The sequence below is a fragment of the Alligator sinensis genome, unplaced genomic scaffold (genome assembly GCF_000455745.1).
Source record: "Alligator sinensis unplaced genomic scaffold, ASM45574v1 scaffold527_1, whole genome shotgun sequence".
NCBI classification, from domain to species: Eukaryota; Metazoa; Chordata; order Crocodylia; family Alligatoridae; genus Alligator; species Alligator sinensis.
The window spans coordinates 1378820-1384819 of record NW_005841958.1 but is presented as its reverse complement, the minus strand read 5'-3'; the positions used below and the strand labels follow the sequence as shown (position 1 = coordinate 1384819).

Below are 6000 nucleotides of genomic sequence, written 5' to 3'. Positions count from 1 at the left end.
GGGGGGGGGGGCGAGGAGCTGCTGTGATCCCTCGCCAGTTGTTGTTTGTGTTTGTTTTGCTGTTTGTTTTTTAAATGAAATCTGGGTTTCATTGTACTGTGTTATTGGAGGGAAGGGGTGGCCCCCCCCCCCCAGCCATCCATCTAAAATCAATGCTCCCCCCTTTTCATCCATCCCCTGCTTTCCCCGGTTGGTCATATCGCCTGTACTGGCCACAGCTGGCAATGGAGCTGTTTGGATTTGGGGTTTTTTTGTTTTTGTTTTTATACAATGAAAGTAAAGGCATCACAGACTTCACCTCTGCTGCCTCTGTCTTGTTTTCCCCACACCCGCACCTGGACCTTGCTTCTGTAGGCAAGCTGCTCCCTCCCAGAGATGGGTCTGGGAGCTGTAATGGCCGTACCTGCAGTTGCCCTGTGCTTCATGAGGAGTGGTCTTTATTTATTTTTATTTTTTTTATTTTATTTTTTTTAAATACGTGTTCTTCAACTGGAGAATTTCTGTGAAAGCCACAAAGTGGTGAATTCCTCTCCGTGAATAAGGTGCCAAGCTCCTGGCTGTCCTTGCCCCTGACAGATTGTTGTGGCTCCCATGAGCTCAGCTGCTTGCTGCTCATCCTTTTTTCCTTTCTCCTTAAGTAAACAGAAAGCTGCTGTTTTGAATCCTCCTGGAGGAAAAAGAGACTTGTAAGACCTCATTTAATGGAAAAAAGAAGGGGAAATACGCCCTCTGCTGCCCCATCTCAGTAGAGGCTGCTTGGGAAGTGAAACAGGCTGCATCTATCTGGTGACTTCTTTTACTCCACAGAGAACCTCACTAATCGTCTGGTTTGCTGCTTGTAGTTTGGGTCAGATTGCTGCCATCTAGGAACATCTATCTCCTGAATGTAAGCTTTCTTGCTCACTCAAGTGAACCAAGAGGTATTGCAAGAGGGGAGATTAAGGTGTTCACCACTCCTTGTAGTATAAAAGAGGCACCTCTTGGCTAGTGTGTGCCAGGCACAAACATCCTCATTCCTCCTCTTGTGCAAGAAGGGAGTAGTATTACTTACTTTGTGCAACATAGCACTACAGCTTAGAGCTGACAGCTTCCAACTCGAAAGTATTAGAGCAGAAAAGCCCGCACTAAATCCAACAAACCTTGCACGTGCCTTATTGCTTGAAGCCAAATTTTACAGCTGTCAGACTGCATGTTACATAACGTAGTACATTCTTGCATGAGGGATAAGGATATTGAATTAGGGTGGTGTCACACTTGACTTAGTGCAATGAACACAAGAGCAGACACACATTCAAGCAGTTTTGCACCTGGCAAGTGTCCTCCTGGAGTTCGCTTTCAGGCAAGGGTTCTCTCCTAACCGGGACTAAGGGTAACAGGTCACTGTGCTCAGGTGATCTGCAGTTGCTGCAAGTGAAGCACCCCTTTGCTACAATAACTGACTTTAACTTCTGAAACTTTGCAGAACATGAGCAATTTTCCAAGCTAACAGATGAACACAGGGCTCAAACCACTCTCCTGTAGTTGCGATATCAGTGTCCAAAACCACAGTCGTTTAAGAGGGCCCTACGGTGCAAGGTCCACTGAAAACCAGTCCCAGCCCCTAAGAGCTTGCTGACACTTGGCATCGTGGTTGGCAGTGTTCTCAGCACATCAGTAGCCAAAAGGATGTACTCTACAAACATCACAGGAAAGGATGGACTGGCAAGACAAAGAAGGGGCTCGTACTAAACCTTGGGGGGAGTATAGATCCTGATTTTAAATCTAAGTGACCAGCGAAGACTGATATTGCTGGAGGTAGCAGTTGACCTGAATGAAAATTGATTGGTATTAAAAGCAAAGACAAGTAGCTTAGGCTTGTGATAGAAGAGGGAGCCGGTGAAGAGCTGAAATGATGAAGTGATCTAGTCAGAGCAATTGGTTAGAAGAACTCTTTGTAGCAGCAGGCTGAATAATATTAGCAGGGCAAGATGAGACCAAAGGAAAATGTGGCCACCCTGCAAGATGATGAGAACCTGGACAAGAGTGAACATAACTGAAACAACCTGGATATGAAGAGCTAGAGTAAGGTCAGAGTCTTAAGATGTTTTCCAGACTCTGGGGCTGAGTGGTGATGTTTAGAAAGGAGACGGTGGAACTTGAGGGAAATTAAGATGATTTTAACCATAAGTGAGTTGACAGCTAGATATTTCCAAAGAAATCTTAGACTACTTGAGACTTCAGTTTGGACACAATAATATTAAAAGCATCAACATAGAAATGGTTTGCAAAAGGTATAGAACAGTGACTGTCAAAACCAGGGTTCCATTGCACTCTGGGATGCCTGGAGGTCCTCTCAAGGATGTCATCCAAAGTCCAGCAGTATAGGGCATGCAAGCATGATAACCCAGAGTTCAAATAGGAATCCATAGTGCTAAAAACCTTCCAACCTGTTGTGATCTTTCTGAGTTCTTTGCAACAAAAGAATTGCTGTTATTTTTTGGTAGTCAAAAAAGGAGTTAAAACTAAGAGCTGGCATCTTCTAAGACAATTGATGACCACTGTTGTAGGAGAATAGGAAAGAGCAGAGAACCTTGCCCCGTGAGAAAACCAGGAAGAACAAGGAGACCAATCATAGTCCAAGAGGAGGATAGGATTATGAGATGATTATGGCCAGTAGCAGTGAGAAGTGGCTTCTTCAAAGAGGATGAGGCTGCATTTCTGGTTCTGAGGGCAGATGTTTGGGTGTGATTTCAGTTAAGTTAATGATAGTCTGGAGTTTCTGTCCTTCAACTTCCCCTTCCTGTGACTGTAAGTAGAGTTTGATGAACTTGGCATGAGGGGGGACAGAGAGATGGGGACCCCACCTAGAGTGCCAAGTAAGGTCCAGAGGGTGTGTATGTTTTCATTTTATGTTTCAGACTAAACTGTATTTATATTTGAGGGGGAAGGAGCTGGAGAAAAGGAAGGGAGGTAGGATGGGGCTGGGAAAGGGCAGAATTTTATGCAGCTGCAGGGCAGGAAAGAGGAGGCGAATTGCATCTTCACTCTTGCACTACATTCCAAGAAGTGAGACAGTCCAAAAATTGTTAGGCAAGAATTTCTTAAGATGGTATCTTTTATTGGGCCAATTATGTAGTTGGGATAGACAAGATCTTGAATTAGAGAGAGAGTTCTTAAACTAAAAGACATGACCATGAAACAGACTCAAAGGTACTGCCAAATATGTGATGCCAGCCATCTAACCTAAGAGTGAGACCTAACAAAGAGCGTCTTGCATTTAAAAGCTTGTCTAACTATGCCAACTACAAAACTGGTCCAATAAAAATATCATCCTAAGAAATCCTTGCCTCTCTCCCTCAAAAGAAATTCATGAGAGGATGCTTAAGTGAGTCAAAGGACAGCTACTAAACTTAATCTGGAGAAACAAGGTGGCTCAGCTAGGATGATGGCAGAGCTTGAAAGTCAAGAAAACGAATTTGTAAATGAGTGAAGAATTGCCTTTTTTGTCTATAACGTTCGGAAGGCACTGTTGGACTTCAATGCAAGTGCCTCTTCAAATCCAACTTTACTTGTTATCTCCCTTCTTCGTAATGGATGCTGGTTGATGAACGCTTCCACTACAGACTTTCTCGACCTACCATATTCACTGCACTTCTGTGTGGGATTTTGCAGTTCTTTTTTTAACACACACTTTCCACCCACCTTCCCTGTGCCACTTACATTGGTTTAATGGAGCTAACATTCAAGTATATGTGCAACTTCAGCTGTATTTCTTGCTCCTGTAAGCAGAGGGAGGTACCCGTTAAAGACTGAAGTGCTGATTTATGAGAAAAATGCTTTTGGAATATAAGGACTACTGTAGCAGCACCCAGCTTACCCACAGTAAGTGTACTGAAACACTAGCAGGATTTTACACAGAAACACACAAGACTTTTAAATTGGAATTGGCGTGAGGTTTTAGCTCAGTGTCTCCGTGCACAGAGGTTTTGCTTGTATCCGCTATGTTCAATGCTAGAATCCAAGTTCTTCCCTAGACAACATTTGCCAAGAGGAACATAACAGGTTACCAATCTTGGTTTTTAATTTCAGGAGGAGGGAGAAACCAGACCATGCACTTGTGCTCTTGGTTCCATGTTTTAGATGCACAGAGGACAACCTGTAGCAGAAGTGACGGTCTGTCCTTCAAAGTCATGCCCTGGTATCAGTAGGACAAGCAACAATGTTAGCTTTTCTGGGATCTTTCCAGCACTGAAATGACCTGGTTTGTTACAGCACCACTTCCTCCCTTCCACTTCAAAACTGTGTGCTTACAACTTCCTTTCATTGTATCTTGATACTTACTCCTACACTGCAAGGCCTACCTGCTTAAAGTAGCCACCAATTATACTAGTGCTATGCTTGCAGCAGTAATTAAAGGACTGACAGGTAAATTCGGTGCTTTCTAATCAAGCCAACTGCTGAACAATATCAGCAAGAGATACAGAAAGGGTGAAGGTTTGTGATTTATTAGACCTTATCTTTTATGAAGCATCCATCTGACTTTTATTCTGCTAAGTTTCCCTCAGAAAAACAGCAGTAGTGAATCTGTTACTGAGCACTTATATTTTAATTTTTGTATTTTGTTTAATTAAGATGTATTCCTCCACTCCCATGTGGGCTACTTGAACAGCATTTTCCATCTACCAGCAAATCTGGGTAATAATTTTGTGTTAATAAACTCTTCCCTGGAAAGCAGCAGATATGTGATACTTTCTCCCACCTGCACCTTTTTAAGAGTCTGACCATAATGATCAAAAACGCTGCATGTATTTCACTGTAGTTGTGTGACTTACTACAAATGAGCTGTTGGTATTAAATCCCTTTACTCATGCAAAGAGCAGAGAATTAGTAAAAACAGAGCAGGCATGTTCAGGTGCCTTGAAAGTAATGAAAAAGGAGCAGGGGGAATTTTCTGAGCACATTTCAACATCCCTTCTCCCCTCTTCATTTTGACGCTGTTTCAACTCATTTTGAGCTCAAAACAAAATGAGGCAAGTCGAAACGTTTTGAAGCTCAAGCTGGGCTTGCCTGCAGGGAAAGAAACTAAAGTAAGGAGAGGGAGGGGGAAGAGTGCTCTCATTATTGACAGTGTAGCTGGCCAGTGACTGCCATCCTTTCCCAAGGTCCCCTCCAACCCCAGTGCTCTGGGAGAGGGATGGAAACCTGCATAAAAGGCAGCATTGTTTGAACTGCCCTGCTTCCTGCCTTGGTGTCAGTTGAGTGAGGGCGCACCTTAACACACATGCAGTGTCACCCACCCATGTCACGAGTTTTGCCTGTCAGCAGCCAGAGGTGCAGGGCCCCAGAAGCCCCTGCACCTATCCCCTGGACAGCTGGCAAGCTTTGTGGTCTCAGCAGGGGCTAGCAGGCCTGTGGCTTTCACCCTGCTGCGCCTTAACACACACAGTGTCACCCATGCCATGAGTTTTGCTTGTCCACAGCTTGAGGTGCAGTTCCCCCCAAACCCCTGCAACTATCTCCTTGAAACTTGGCAGGCTTCGTGGCCTCAGCAGGGGCTAGCATCCCTGCAGTTTTGTCCCCGCTGTGGCTTAACACATACATGCGACATGCGTTTTTTGCTTTCAAGACTTCGAGGTGCAGTGTCCCTGAAACCCCTGCACCTATCTCCTTAAAACGTGGCAGGCTACCATTCCTGCACGTTTCATCCAAATCAGGCCAGAAATGATGAAGTTATAGGCTGTTTCAAGCTTCCCCATTGTAGCCCACGGGCGAAATGAAACAGCAAAACTGTTTCAACTAAACGAAACGGAACACCAGTTTCGAACTGAAACGAAATTTGAAACGAAATGCTGTTCTGTCGAAACACAAGTCAAAACAGAGCGGTGCCGTTTCACACAGCCCTATTGGACATGCTTGGGAAAGGACAAAAGCATCAATGTACAAATGCAAGTTCACTTTTGCCTCAACTACATCACTCTTTCAGTCAAAAAAACATCTGAATGGCAAGCTATGTTCTTCAAC

General features: G+C 44.2%; 1 long non-coding RNA gene across 1 annotated transcript; it reads left to right on the top strand.

Annotated features, from left to right (window-relative positions):
* The first annotated feature begins 6 nt into the window (after window positions 1–6).
* Window positions 7–4710, top strand: LOC112549766. The gene is made up of 2 exons (XR_003093278.1): window positions 7–886; window positions 1463–4710. It is a non-coding gene; the product is annotated as an uncharacterized LOC112549766 (long non-coding RNA).
* The last annotated feature ends 1290 nt before the right edge of the window (window positions 4711–6000 follow it).